The 16,496-nt window shown below is 37.1% G+C and overlaps 1 long non-coding RNA gene across 1 annotated transcript; it reads right to left on the reverse strand.

Annotated features, from left to right (window-relative positions):
- Positions 1-2,665: 2,665 nt before the first annotated feature.
- LOC121320127 lies at positions 2,666-4,313 on the reverse strand. Its single transcript, XR_005950792.1, has 2 exons — positions 3,981-4,313; positions 2,666-2,829 (listed from the first exon to the last, which is right to left on the reverse strand). It is a non-coding gene; the product is annotated as an uncharacterized LOC121320127 (long non-coding RNA).
- Between the last annotated feature and the right edge of the window lie 12,183 nt (positions 4,314-16,496).

Here is a 16,496-nt window from a genome sequence, read left to right on the forward strand (position 1 = left end):
GTCATTTGTCAAACAACGTCATATTTATAGTCAAGCAATTAAAATGTACATCTAAATCATGCTTGGAAAAGGTTAGTGTCTAGCACATTGTTACCATTTATTGACTATATGATCTTTAAAATTAGTCACAAACTGGGTTTACTCTGTTGACTGGGTGGACCTTCCTACAGTAGACTGAAATACTGGTATGTATTTGTTCTTCTCCTAAATGCAAATAACCTAATTAATATAAAAATACAGGAGGGTATATTTGAATGTTTAATGTGCAACTACTGATAATGTACAGCTTTTTTAAACTGGGTTTCCACAAAGTTTCTTGTTTGTGTTAAAACACTGAAAGTGCAGCCTGCCTCATTTGGTCACCAAAAAAAAAAAAATACTATTAGAAATAACACAAAAACAGAGATTAGCATTACACAAATACAAAAAAAAAACAAAACAACAACAAAAATAAATAAATCAATGAAAGCCCCTGTGGAGCAAGCCATCTGGAAAGAAGTGAAGGCAATCAACAGTTCATAGCTATTCATTTTTGAGTCTGCATCTATGCTCCATTACATATGGGTATAATTAAATATTACATCAGTTTTCTATCTCAATAGTCTACACATGATGCAAGATCAGCACATTCAACTGTTTGCAGGCATTAGCTGTGTCCTGCACTAGGGATGGGGAATTTTAAACGTTTAAATGTATAAACTCTAAAAAAGTGGTAAAACGTTTAACACATTTTTGTATTCATTCATTTGATTAATTTATCATCAGTAGTCCAATGCGTATGAGACTGCTCTAGTGCCACAGTAAGGGCAGATATTATAAAAAGGAAAGGGTTTGGCAAGTGCCTCCAAGTAGCTTTTCTAATTGGTGCAACAGAAAGATTGACACTGGGGCGGGTTTTATTCTCGGTCGATCTGGTGCTTCATTGGTTCACTGTGTGTGTTTCTGGCTGTAGTAGGCCTGGTATGATATCAATTCCAATGGCAGGGTTAAGTAACATTAATGACAAGCGTTTTTTTCAAGCAAGTTTGTTCTATATTTAAAATGGCATCTCTAAACAAAGGAATCCACGTTTGGAAGTATTTTGAAGAACCGTACGAGAAAACTGTGGTATGTAAAAACCAAAACAAACAAACAAATTTGCCATACCACAAAACCACAAGTTCAGTCCTTCACAGTTTTAAGAATTACTGTGGATGGAGCTACTGATGGCAATAAAAAGCAAACATTCATAACAACATTTGCTATAGATTTGGCCGAACAAGGCGTGATCACGGTATCCCCTATGTGGACAGTACGTGTGAGTTGGCTTTGCATTCAACAGTGACATCTGGTGGCGGATGGGAGTATGGTAATTCATGCAAGCGATTCAGAAACCAAGGAAACCGCTATCTGCCTACTTCTGGGTTTTCCGTGAATCTTTTCATTTCAGTTTGGGCGAACCAATCACAGGTGTCAGCAGCATTTCACAAAGGCAACTTCGTTTTGTTTGCTTCATTCAAAGCTTAAATGAACCCAGGTAATACGCTGGCATGTGATCATGATTCAATTGTCACTGGTTTTCTGGTCCGAAGATACTTTAAATCAATGCTTTACAGTACATAGTTAGCTATGTTGAGGTGGCAATGTCATGCTCTTGCTTGTAGATATTTCATTGTGTCACACAAACATGCACATTGATAGGGTATATGGATATGGTAATATATGATCAATTTACAGCACGTATAAGAAGAAGAAGAAGAAGAAGAAGAAGAAGAAGAAGAAGAAGAAGAAGAAGAAGAAGAAGAAGATTAAATTGAAATTTCCTTGAATAAACAAACAGGTTTAGACATGGAACATAGCAAAAGCAAAGGGCTATCTAATGACCAATCACGAAGATAACAGATGTAATCGTTATTATTTATTGTAGTAGCTTCAGTATTTTTTTTATAGCCTTGCTTACAAAACAACTTAACTATAAAGCGCTTATGAGTCAAATGGCAGTAAAAATAAAAGGTTTTGAAGAGGTCCCTAAACAAGCTTTGTTCCCTGCAGTATAATGTGTTGACCACTAGTTGTCATGAGTTCCCACATGTATGCACAGGGACCACACGAAGTATTGTTTACTTAGTGCTCCAACTGAAAGCTAGGTTTATTTAGTTTGTTTTATTAGCGGTTGTTTCCCCACCACACTGTAAGAAAAATAAAACCACCTGTTTTAAACTGTAAATCAAGACTCCAGCCTGATCATTTACACTGCCCTCGGTCATGTCACATTACAATTAGCAACAGCGCCTCCGACCGTCAGTAGTTTAAATATAGTATTCAAACAACAATGGTGGTCAATCACTGAGGACAATACATCAAAACAATTAAAACAAGTCCTCATGGGTAAGCAACTTGTTATATGATCACAGTGATGTTTACTCAAGGTTGCAGAATCCTCTTTTACTACAGAAAACCTGAGAAGTGATCGTCTCGTGAGGGTGCCTAGTTGAAATGCAGTGCAGTGTTACATGTACTGCCTTTGAATTAAAATGACATAGCAGTACAGCATTTACTGTCAGGACCGCCACTGCATTTAAGCATCTGTGGTTCACTAATTTCAGTTGCGATGCAAATCTCAGTGTTTCATTAGGCGGAGATGCAAAGCTCCACAATATATCTTCTCACTGTATCCACTACTGTCATAAAAATAGTGGGTAGTTCATGAAAATGTCCTCTGCAGTATTTCCAGTGCACCAGCTTTGCATGTGTTTCCATGGAGAAGATAGCGAAAGGGACTACTTTCATCACAGTTCGTCTTCGCCCATTTTCAAATGGCTTTACCGCCGGGAGAGTTTCTTAGGCAGCCTAAGGAAAAGGAAACACCGATGACAGGAGGCTAACTGACATTTACAAACTGAAATTCGCTTCATGAGACCTTTGACAGATTTTATATTACGATGCGTTTTAAATAAATTAATGATTTTAAAACTTAAATGCATGCAATTTGTTTTATCATGGCTGGAAATCACGTGGCTTGTAACAAACGCAAAACAAAGTATCTCTGATTTGTAAACTATATATAATACAATCTTTTATATTGACCTGTCAGTAAAAAAGTTTTGAAAATATATAATATATTCATAATATAATGACATTATAATAATATATATATAATATATTTTATATATATATATATATATATATATATATATATATATATATATATATATATATATATATATATATATATGTGTGTGTGTGTGTGTGTGTGTGTGTATATGTTATTATACATTATACGACTATTATACGAATATGTTTTGATTGCAGCACTCCATATTATTTTATGGTTAACTTTTTTGCAAATGCGTTGATGTTTTGATCTCCGTGCTGTTTATTTGCTTTTAGTACAGTACGGTAAATGTTGATATAGATGCTTTGGTTTATTTGTTTATTTATTACTCTAGTCATATTTTAGTCTTAGTTAATCAGTCATCAGTTTAATTAATCTTGATTAAAACCCTGCGATTAACTTTAGTTTTAAAAACTTGATATTTTTGTACACTTGGCCACCTTAATGCAGCCTATTTTAAACGGCCAACTTTTTTATTTTAAAGGTACCGTTATTTTTTATGTTTTTTTTTTTAATAGGTTTAAAAGGTTCAATGGATAAAGTGAAACGCGTGCGTGGTATATTTGTTTCTGCAGTCTTTTTGCTTCCCAGAAAGCAACTCAATACCGAACTCTGCTGCAGAAAGAAAATGTATTAAATTAACGAAACGACTGGATCGGCTGGGCTACAGACAGCCTTTGGGAATTCAGTCCTTGCCACTGCTGGAAAAACTTTTTAGGTACAGTATGTTACAACAGCTGTGGTATACCTTCACAGACAAATAACGTGCAAAGATGCCAGATCTTATCAACAGGCAAGTTTTGACGTATTAAATATTTTAAGTTAACATATAGGTATTACTTTTTTTATTAAACATGAGTAGTTGTGAAGAATTGTTCATGCTCACCTTTTCTTTTAGGAGTCAGTTCTGTTTTGGACATTCGTTTGGTATGACCACTTCACCTTGGAATATTTAATTTATCCTGTAGCTTGGGAAACATCTTCACTGGTCAATGAAAGATTTCAGCTTGCAAATATGCTGTTTGATGGAACAAAGTGCACCAGTGACTGTTCTCACTGCTGCTTCAGTCCTAGTGAACTGTATGTTCACCGGGACTGAAGTTTTCTATGGTATTAGAGAGATGTGTTTATCTTGACTTTAAAAAAAAGTCTTTTCACATTTGGCATTTGTAATATTGAGCAACAATCTTTGCTTATGTTACAGTGACTTTGTGCACCCAGCAGAAAGCTTGCGCAATGCCAGACTTTCAGTTGGAAAAACAGAAAAAATTTGTCTTTTAAACTCAAATCGTAACCTGCGGAAACCCGAAACGTTGGAAAGTGATCTTGCACTTTTTCCCTTTGAGACACGAACGACAATGACTGGGAATATCTTGTTACTTGTTTTGCGTGGTGACCACTCTCCTCCTTTTTAGGACATTAAAGGTAGATTTCCATGTCATCATTAAGAACAGAACCAGAACTTGGTAGTAATTCTTGTCTTGGTCTTAACCATCACACATGGATATAGTGTAGGTAGTTGTCAGTATTGTCAGCACATCCATCAACAGTCATAACAGTCGACGTTTACATGACTTATTAACACTCTTCCAAACTGTATGAGAACTTATAAGGGGTTTTGTACAAATTAATATTCTTTTATTGAACATGTTATTAACACTTGGATATAGAATAACATTTACAATACATTAACCTATCGATTTTTTTAACATTATCTTGTATGAAATTTTTATATGTTATATGTTGAAATTTAGACAAAGTTTAGAGAAAATTTTTACCGACGTTATCAATAACTTAAATTACATTTAATGTCCATACAAATCCTTTTAAACAGTTGTCAAGAAAGCTTGCGCAATGCCAGACTTTCAGTTGGAAAAACAGAAAGTCTTTACGTGTAGGCTTACTGTATTTGTTTTATGCTCTTGTGTTTATCAGTGCCAAGTCAACATGTTTAATAGTATCTTGCACAAGGTTAGTATTACCAATAGTACCCTGGTCAATGCACTTCAACATTGAATTCTCTGTATTACTATATCTTGTATTCCTTTAGCTTAACCGTTTTACTCAAGTGCAATTCATGTCCTTTTTTTTCTTTTGTTTATCCTGTTCTATGAAGGGCTCAATTAATCAAATAAAAAAAGTTGTTTTCAGACTGCATTCTATTTATTTTAAAGCGCCACTGTCTTACTGGTTTTTGTGTGGTTTTGTGTAGGTGGTAAGAAAGAACCGTTCCCTTTAGGCACCAGCGCATGCAGAGTGATCAGACAGTTCCTCCCTCATTTGTCTCTTCCGTGTCAGTACCCCAGCCTGATGATCCATATGTGGCAGATCTCCTTCAAGTTGCTGACAACAAGTACATAAACACACTGGGATTGCTGTATCAGGTTCTCTTTAAAAAGGGATCCTATTAGAAACAACTGTAGTTTTCTGTTCTAGTAAAATAGTAATTTATGAAATGTTGTTGATTTCTGTCTTCATTGGTTGCTTTGTTAAAAGTTTGACTCCTAGCTTATTAAAAGTTTACATTTTTAGCTGCAATTACCAACAAAAGCTATGCTTCTTTAATTTTTTCTTATGTTACTTTAAAACATCGAAACATAATAATATCACGCCCAGAAAGCTCAAGGCTGGTTTTGAGATCAGAGTGTAACTGATAATTAACAATGGAAAATTGTGATGTAATGTCATTTTTATCTACAATGTGTATGGGGATGTACAGTAAGCTGGTGTAAAAACATCCTAATAAAAATTATTTCTTTCTGTACATTACAATAAATGTTAGTCTTTTTCTTGTTGTGTAATGATAATCATTTTCAGAATTCAAGAGCTTCAGCAAGAAGTAACACAACTTTTAACTGGAGAGATCTGAGGAAGGAATACGGCATCTAAACTAACAGGTGCAAGAATAATCAAGTTATCTAGGTTTATTCATTTACAGTAAAACCTGTCTAATCCAGCCAATATACAAACATTCTGTATAATTCTTTTCGGGTCCCGTCCAAATCCCTTTTGAAATTAATGGCGTGATGTCCTCTATAATCCACAACTTGTCTATTATGAAATCTGGCATGATTTAAAAGTCTGGTCTGCCAAAAATCATTGTAAAATCTGACTTTGTTTATAATCAAGTATGTTGCTTAAAGAGTGCATAAGGACCTTTTTTTATTTTATTGTGTTACATGGTCCCATGTGTTGCTACAACTGTTTATGTAAGGTGTGTGTATTGTTTATTTATTTGTTTTTTACATTGCTTGACAAGGACCTCTCAGAACTACATTTCCCATCATCCTCCTGCTCACGTATGTAACGGAGATGGATTTACCAGTGATCAGGAGGATGATGGGAAATGCATTTCTGAGAGGTCCATACAGGTACATCTGAAGCCATCTTGAGGTGGGAATGCAATTTAAAAGTTTTAAAAAAGTGGTCAAAATGTAATACAAATTTTTTTTTAAACAATACTTGCACCTTACGTAAACAGTTGTAGCAACACATGGGAAAATGTAACACAATAAAATAAAAAGGTACCCTTTAAATGCACAGATACACACATGTTCTGTGAGTATGGTACAGTAAAATAACTGTTTTACTTAATGGAGAAAGTTCAAATTCGTACAGTCCTTGAATTACAGGGTATACCTGGACAGTACTTCTGCTGTGTACTGTAGTAGAGTTTCAAATAGTGTAGTTTGTTGTTTATATACCTTTTTTATTTTTTTAATTACCTTATTATATTGTACAGTACCTCTATAAACCAGCACATTATATAATCCAGCAAAATGTTAAGATCTCTAATGATCACATTAGAGCAGTTTTATTGTATTTGGATCATTAAATTTGATTTTGTTATACAGTAGTCTCTGCTTATAGGAACACCTCCTAAGAGAATACTTCGCCTAAGGGAACACCCTTGTGGTGCATTTTCCCCGTTGTAAATGCTCCGGCTAAAGGAACAGGGACTTTGCTTAAAAGAACACCTTCTTGGCACCAACAGCGATTCGTTAACAATGGATACAGTACCGTTTTGTATGGAACTTGTCATTGCGAGAGTGTCTTGAGGGACACTGATTTGATTTATTAAATCTTTCCAGAACAGCCATAATATCATTGAATTGTTTTGTATTCTGATTTCCACGAGTGCACCTCATCGCTACAAAATGCCATGTATGCAAAGTGGCATGTTTCTCTTGCTACAAAAAGTTGGACATTTTTCAAGCTCTTGAAAAAAAAACTTAATCATACACAAGTCGCCAAGCAATTTGGTGTTTCTCATTCTGGTGAGTTGTTTAACCATGCTGTTAAATAATATGCATGTCTTGTACATTGCTGCTGCATTTTGTAACGTGTGTAGGGGTGCAGTGTTCATTTAGTTCGACAGTTAGATTATTTACGTTAAGTTAACCCTAAGCAATGACCGTTATTTTTGCCCCTGCCATTGTGGTACTATAGCCAAAAACACACCCGCCTGCTAATTTCATAGTACATAGCGATTTAAGCTTTTTGACTGTTGTTTTGCTTTAGTTTTCTTAACTTTAGTTTGTCTATTACTTTATTATTATAGTTTATTAACATACACTTGCCTATTGTTTTGCTTTTACTTCTTCAGTTCATTTCATATGATGATGCACGTGCGTCACAACAAGTACAGCATATTTATTTATTTATTTATTTATTTATTTAATGATTGATTCATATTGTGTCTGGTGGCTAACACCGTCGTAGAATACACTTCGGCTATAAGAACACTTAGCTTGCTTCCTGGGGGGTGTTCTCTTAGCCAGAGACTACTGTATTGCAGTATATTGTAATCTTATTTTGTCACCACAGGAGGTCACTATAACCATAATGCATCTGGATGACTTTTAATATTAAATTACAAATTGCAGTTTAACAAATGTTCTAAACATTATTCGCAGTATTCTCTAAAGTAATACTGGATTTCTAAATGGTGAGTCTGGCATGGCCTCCTTATTTTGTCTATACATTACTGTTGTGCACATGTAGTTTTATGCACATTAGTTGCAGATATTTATTTTAAACTCTTGGAGTGCTTCATGTTGTCAGTTGTCATGGCAGTTACTAACTCTCCTGTTCTTCAAGAATATGAATCTACATTGCTAAACACTTACTGTTGCACAACCATTGTCACTGAGTTCAGTGCAGGGATCCAAACGCAAAGTCACTTAATGTCAGTCTTATTTATTGCTAACTGCACCACTGACATAACTATAGGACATAACTAATGTGGGTTATGTCTTGCTCCAGCTTTTAAATTTAAAGAATTATGTCCTTGTGTTGGTTGTATTTGATGTATAAATGCTTGACTGATTGAAGCTGTGCAACCACTTGACAGCAAATATATTTATTATTATAATTTTTTAAACCCAACATATGTTTTAAACATCTGTTGATTTCCCTTTGCTCACCTGCCATTATCAAGGACAAAAATGCAAAATTAATCTGCAGTATCAAACAGCAAAGACTTGAATGCAGAGTATAAGCCTGTATGAGTCTGTTTTTTGGAACAAATCTGTACTGGGTGAGGAGTCGTCACAAGCACCAATTTCAAAAAATGACCCTTTGTTGCAACAGAAAGAAGAATGCTTACCTTTAACACATCATAATGGCCAGATCATCTTCTCTGAGGAGTTTGAAGAGTCATTTTGAAAGACAGCGGAAGTGCCTGGAACGTGTTGCTGTTAATGGAAGTTTGGAAGTTGTTGACCTGGGGTAAAATCTTTGTTATTGATGCTCTTGTTACTTGAAAACTGATGTACAGTAATACGTGACTCTTAAGAGGTTGATGTATATTATCTCTTCAGAGCAATTCTTGATTGAATGAAGACCTGGTTAAGCATTCCCAGTACAGACGCTAATGAACAATGTTAACACATGCACTGCTGTACCTTACGAGCTGATTAAAAACACATTTTCATCTTACCATTGCCTTCGATTGCATCTTTGTTAGTTTATCATTGGTCAAGGATAAAGAAACATGAGAAATATAGAGTAAATGGAGAGAAAGAAATTGTGGTTTAGGGAATATGGTGGATAAGTTCATATTAATTGAAATTGCATGTTCAAGTTAGAAATTAAAAAAAACCTAATTTGCACAAACCTAAAAATGAAACCAATTTCATCCCACTGCTGCAGATGTACAGTAATAGAGGGGATGTTTCATTAGTAATGTCTGCCTGCGATATTATCAATTATATATGTCTGCGTTAAAATACTCTATATATATAATATATATATATATATATATATGTTGGTTGCAATAGTGTGCAACATCAAGTATATATATATATATATATATATGATATATATGATATATATTAATATTACTATAGTTTTGTTTCAATTTGCAGACATCAATTCTATTTTGTAGATAATTTGGTACATTTTCCTAATATTTCAAGCATCTTTTCAGATTGAATGTCTTCAGCAAGCTAACCGTCATCTGGAGAAGCGCATCCAGGGTCAGCAGGAGAGGAAACTTCACTGTTACCAGTGAAGTCGCCAAGTTAAATACCAGAAACGAAGAGCTATGCCAGGAACTTACTGAGATTGATCATCTGGCACAACAGCTGAAGAAAGACAAAGAAATGGTGCTGGAGACGGCTGATAAGGAGCTTCTGGAGGCCAAGGTATAGACTGAAAAATAAACCAAATTGGTTATGTGTGGCCAGAATTGCAAAGTGCAGTAGAGCTGACTGTTTCTGCCACATGTATTTGTTTTGGAAACTGTATTTTAATGGGGGGGGGGATTGATCAATACAGTATTTTAAAAAATAAATTCTACTCAATGAGTTGTTAATGAGTAAGGTACAAGCTATATGTTGTAGCATGAATTTTATGAATGCAAGTAAATACTTGAGGAATGTTCTGGAACCAGTGTTACTTGTTTTGATTCCTCCAACAAAGGGTGACACAAAACTTAACTTTCGTTTTATATTTTGTGTTCCTAGATATTTGAATTGTAGATGAAGCGTCTGATTATATTTGTAAAGTTTGTAAAACTTTTCTTTTCAGAAAGAAATTCAAAGACAACACAGGGATATTGAAGACTTTGAAGATTCCATTGCAAAACTCAAAACTGTGAGTCACTCATGGATGGTGCTTTGTACACCACCTTGAAAGTCCAAGTTTGCTGCCATAAATAAAAACATTTGGCTTTTTCACAAAATCCTACAGGCACGATCGGATTCAGGGGTCTATCCTTTGACCAACCACTGGCAGAATTAACAAGAGTGTTAAACAAGATGAAACAAGACAATTTAAACTCTTTCCCAGTGTCTCTGTAACCGTTAAAATTGTGTTTTGCCCCCTAGTGTATAATAGGCCCTTTTGAAAAGCATCAAATCACCACATATCAAAAAACATTTAAAAGTGATTATTTGGGGCTTGGAAATGACCAGATTCATAGCAATGGGCTAATAAGATAGTCTCAGCTTAAGCAGTGTCAGCACAGGTTTAAGGAACTAAAAAAAAAACCTGTGTTGGCTTTTCATTTGCAATCTTGCTTTTTTCTACAACTCTGCAATGTCATTTCACGTACAGTGCAAGTGCTCCAGTACAAATACAGGCAAGCACTTAGGCAAATTATTTTATTTGTACACTTTTAAGTCTTTAAAAGCTCAAATCATACTTATTATTTGAGGTGTATGTAGATAGTAATAATTAACTATACATTCAGAACCTTAAACTGGGACCCACTGTTGGCTGTGTTGGAGAGTATTAAACTAGATATGAAAAGTGTATTGGAGATACACTTTATTTAAACCCTAGGTTATGCGTTGACCCTTTTTGTTCAAATATGGTATGGCATTGTGACGGAAAGATGAGTTCTGGTGATGAATCTTCCTCCCGACCTGTGAGGGCGCTAAAGAACGAGAGGAGAAGTATCTGGAAGGGCTGGCCTGACAGTTCGTTTCCGGGTCAGGGAAGTGGGTCAGCCTGGAAAGAAGCGAGACTCTGTTGTAAGACTGTATTGATTTGAAAGGTAAACGAGAGGCAGCTGCAACCGTTTACCTAGATATCATGCGGGATTACATATAGGGGCCAGGGTAACGCTGATCTTTTCCTTTGTTTGGGTAAACGCGTGGAGAGAGAAGGACCGAGAGAGGAGCTCTCATTATTAAAAGAAAAGACGGGTTACGTGTTTTGTGTTTGTCTGTGTAATAATTGTCCGTGTTTTGCACCACCAGACAGTTGAAGCACAAATCCAGAGCTGTCGCCGAGGGTCAGCACGATCCGGATCACTACTGCACCACTGTCACGAAATACATGTGTTTGCACTGACCACCAGCACGATTGCACTCACCCAGGACTGGTGACCGTGTGTTTGTTTTTGTTCGGGACGGTGCCCTATTATTGCTATCCCCGCACTTTACACATTGTTGTGTATAGCCGGGGATTTATTATTTAACGGTCACCAGACACAGGCATGTACAGAACTAGGCCAAATAATAATGATAAAATGTGCTGTTATACATTAACAATAAATAATGCAGACTAGTATACTCTTTGAACCTGAACAAAGTTGCTTGTTTTTACAGGGTTGCAGTAGTGAGGCTGAACTCATGCAAGTTGTCAGGGAGCATAATGAGCTTCAGGCAATGCTGGACAGGTTTGAGAAGCACTTGGTGGATATTCATGCCAATGTCAAAGTTCTGACTGCTGAAAGAGACCAACTAAGGATGCTTTGTGAACAGATGAGAAAACATATGGCTAATAATTAGAAAGAAGAAAAGTGAGCAGTACAGTTTGCACCATTCTTTTGTTATTAAAAGAAAGACAATCGTGGAGAATTGGCTAATACTAAATATCTTAAGTGTATTCAGTTCTTTTGATAGTATTTTATCATGCAATGCTGCATCTACAAATTCTGTTACTTGTTGTTTGATATATTAAACTAACCTCACTTAAATATGTTAAACATTTTACAAATGCCTTTAATTTTCCAAAGCCATGCATCTTTTGAAAAGCGGTCAGATTTTTAGATGCATCTTGTGTTACAAAAACAAATAACTGTATTTTCTTGTTCCAGACCCAGGATGAATTAAACAGGTTGAGGAAAGAAGCAATCCGATCCCCCAAATCTCAGAAGTCTGTTGCTATGCCCCATGCAGTCTTGCAGAGAGTGGACAAAGAAAGGGAGGAAGCTGTGGCTGATCTCAGGAGAATGATGATGGAACAAGATAGTCTAAGGACAAGGTTAAAGGCTTTGTAGTATGCCTAATATTCTTCTGGCTATTGCAGACATTAACACATGTAGCATCAGAGTGAATCAATTATTGTGATTCCAGAATCAACGCTTCGCTCTCGTATGACAATTACAAACTTGGTGTGCAAGGTACTGTAGTGGAGGTGTATCTGGTCTGCAGCGGCATAAAAGAAGACAACACAGGATGCAGTTCAAAGCAGTTAAAACTGCTATTTTTATTGAAAATGGAATGGCAGGCAAAAGGACTCTTTTTATCAAAGGGATAAGTAGCTCAGTAGGCAGCACTAATGACACAAAACACAACACAACCCCGAGCTACGCACAGGTAGCTCTTAAATAGAGATCCCCTCCCAAGGCCTATTGGCTCACACACACAAGGGCACATTTACTTACACACTGACCAATCGCTCAGACCCTCTGTCCCATGCAAGCAGCTGACTGGCGGAACCAAACACAAATCACAGTGCAACCAACACAGACCCCTCTCTCATACTGATGCACTGTGCACATGACACCCTAGGTAGCACGCTAGCACTTCCTAGACACAAAATGCGCTTCTAATCACAGACTCAAGTAGGATGACACGCACAAATGGCGGGGAAGACAAGACTACACACCAATCCTAACACTCCTGCTCCCCTCCCGGCATCCAGTCCTAAGCAGTCCAAACTGACCCGCCGTTACACTGCCCCCTACTCAAACTGACCTGGTCCAGGTGTGGCAGCTTGCGTAGTTGCCAGGCGGAGGACAGCAGCTGTCGGGTCCTGGCAGCAAGTTTGATGGCGATGCAATACGATGACCACTTTAGGAGTTGGGGACCATTTTCACAGGGCTCCAGGGCGGTCACCAATCCCAGACCCCCGTGCCAGACCAGGACGACTGTCCCTCCTGGGTCCGGGCTTCCCTGGACCGTTGCCCTTCTCAACACAGTAGGCTAGGCAGAGGTTAGCCAGAGCACCTCCAGCAGCAACCTCAGAACCTGGCTGTTGTTGGGAGAGAGCTGGGTGCTGTAGCCACAGCGCAGGGTACTCTCTCTCAGGCGGCAGCACTGAACTCTCTCCTTGGGGCACTGGTGAAGTGGCACTCTCTATGGGATTTTCCAGCAACGTGGGGCTCTGTCTCAGGGGTTCTGGTGATGCAAGGTTCTCTCTTGGGCTCTGGCAGCGCAGGGCTCTCTCTCAGGGACTCTGGCAGCGCAGGGCTCTCTGTCAGGGACTCTGGCAGCGCAGGGCTCTCTGTCAGGGACTCTGGCAGCGCAGGGCTCTCTCTCGGGGGCTGTTGGCTGTTCATACAATCTCCCTACCTGTCGTTTTCTTTGGACGTCCTCTACATTCTAGCATTTGAGTTGAATTTGTTCTGTGGTACTTCTTGATTATTGCTCTGATTTGTGGATTTTGGTATGCCATATTTCTGATACTTTACTGTAGCCATTTCCTTTGTTATAGTTTGTTGCAAGTGTTTTTCTCAAATGTGAATCCAACTTCTTTGTCTTGACCATCGTTGACTCAGGCAGGGGCGAAATTACAGGTGTAGGCCAGTTATGTGTACTCTTCAGAGGAGCTGGCCGGGTTCGTGAAGTGTGTAAACGATGTCCAAACAAGATTTCTCTGTTCAATGTTGTTTATTTCCTTGGCACAATTTTGTTGCTTTTGGTAACAGTATTAGTATACAGAGCTCAAAGTACCCCGTGGTAACAATGTCTTTGCCTAGTTCCAAGACACAACCTTACTCAAAACATTTCAGCAGCCACGTCACAGTGCGTAAGGTCTTCCAATTAAAGCTACAGTAATATTAGCTGTGCAGTACAAAACAGATTAATAACTAATCATTTATTAATCTGTATTAATTAACAACTAATAACATTAATACATGAATCTGAGCAGAGCAAATACTGTAACCTGGCCAAAATAATAGAAAATACATTGCACAGGCATTTTTGCAGAGGGAGCATTAATCATTAGTAAGGCTAATGGAGGTCATGGAAATCTTGAATTTGAAAAAAAAAGTCTGTGAAACCTTGGAAATGGGTGTAAAAACACTTCCTGTATTTCCTTTAAAACACGCACCATCTGTATATTGAAAATATAAATATGCGAGTATCTGTAAATTGGTCAGCGGATGAGCTAAAATGCAAACAAATTGTGAGAGATTTTTTCTGTAAAGACTAAAGAACAAATGCATTGGAGAACAGAAGTTTACCAACACACAGAGGCTTTCTTTACAACATGCTGTTTGTTTCAGAATCGTGGACAACTCTATTAAAGCCTGGTTCATTCAGCATTTCTGTTGCGGATTATTGCGATACGTCAGGCGCAGATAGCTACAAGCAGCTTGACTATTTGCTGTAGGTGATGCATCGTGTTGCAGCAGTTTTGAGTGGTTGCAGCTGTTGTTCATATAACTACAATACTTTAAATACAAACTGCATCCTTGCAATTGGATACATTTACATTTAAGTAGATGTGCTGAGTTTGTACCTCCTATACAAGAGGATTACAAAATTCAAAAGCGATGTCCTTGCTCAGTCCCAACAGAGAACCCTAAATGGAGAATTTCAAACATCATTTAGAGAGATATTTTAAGTATTTTAGAATGATAGGTGAAAGGTTTGATCTGTGAAGGCTGTACGCCTTTCCAAATAAAGACGCACGTCAAAAGATTGTAGATTACATAATTCCAATTTTTCATGGGGTCTCACGGACCAGAAGTCACGGAAGAGTCTGAAGTATGTACTGTAAATCTTGTAATCTAAAGTAACATTTAAACTTATCAGTAGTTAAAAGCAATAGCCTATAAATTATTGGTTTTGGTGTACTATTTAAAAGCTGTCGTGTATGTTTTTGCCACACCTCGCCCATGAAATGTACAGAAAATTACTATGCCAAAAATAAATTGTAGCCTCAATCATGCATGTACAGAGCAATTTCTAGGCAGTTTTTTCACGTGAGCCACGATATTTCCCCACAGGTATTGTTTGTGCATGGTGATTAAAAACTGGAAATTTTTAACATAGGGCTATATTTCAAATAAGAAGTAAAAAAAAAAAAAAAAAAAAAAAATGAGAACTTGGCATACATATACTGCAGTTAGGCAGATCGTTGTGAATAAATATAAAGATAGATGAACCACAGCATGAAATTTGAACTTGGAAAACTGTTTAGGCTACTTGACAATGAGAGTATAGAGCCCCTGCTGCCCCAGAGCCTCACATTTTGCATGAGCTTAGCTATTTAAGGCAAAGCTATGTGATAATTATAATAAAATACAAATCATTTTTTACTGTAGTAGGCTTGCGTTTGCTTATATGGTACAACATAGTGCTGATCTCACAATAGGCATTATAACAAACACTGCAGTATTAATATAATAATTGTACATTTTGGTTAATCAAACCTTGTGAAAAATAAAAACATACCAGTTGGTGTTGCAGTTTAATGATCCGTAGTCTTCCTGCACATCACTAACTTATTACATTGTGGTAGTTCTGGGGATTTTTCATAAATTCAGACGCATGATTTTAAACAAGAATGTCCACTGGGACATTTTCCTTGGCACCCAAAGCACCTGTTTTGTGTAAGTGTTGATAATGATGTCCCTGTATGCATTCCATTTCCCTTTCCTGTTTCTTATTTGTAAATGTATCCCCTCAGGCCCTGGGAGAACTGGAAGATGTGAAGTCAGAGGCTGAGCTTTTGAAGAAGCAGCTCTCCAGTAAAAGAGTAACCATTAAGAATCTGGAAACACTTTTGTCCATTAACCGTTTCAAACCCATCTTGGTTTTCACAAGAAGGAGTCTGAAATCAAAATACTCAGGGATAGGTTCACTCTAGCCGACAGCAAAAAGTAAGTTTGGGTTTTTGTTTTTAATGGGGTTTTTTTTGTGATTTCTTTTTAGTAGAAATGGCTGATTTACCCTCTTAATTTCTTTTAGCAGTGCAAGTCAAATAAGGGAAGTGGCCCAACTTCGAAGTAAAGCCACACATCTGAAAACAGCTTGAAATACTCGAGAGACAGTTAACTACAGAGAGATTTGAGCGGTAAAAACAAAGCATTTAATAATTAGATTTTCAAACAGTCACAAGTTAGCATGTCCTACCTCCAACCGCCCCTTGTTAAATCAGCCTCACAATAATTGAAAAAAAAAAAAAGAAAAAGTATTACAAAAATATTCAACCT

Source organism: Polyodon spathula, chromosome 1 (genome assembly GCF_017654505.1).
Source record: "Polyodon spathula isolate WHYD16114869_AA chromosome 1, ASM1765450v1, whole genome shotgun sequence".
NCBI lineage: Eukaryota > Metazoa > Chordata > Actinopteri > Acipenseriformes > Polyodontidae > Polyodon > Polyodon spathula.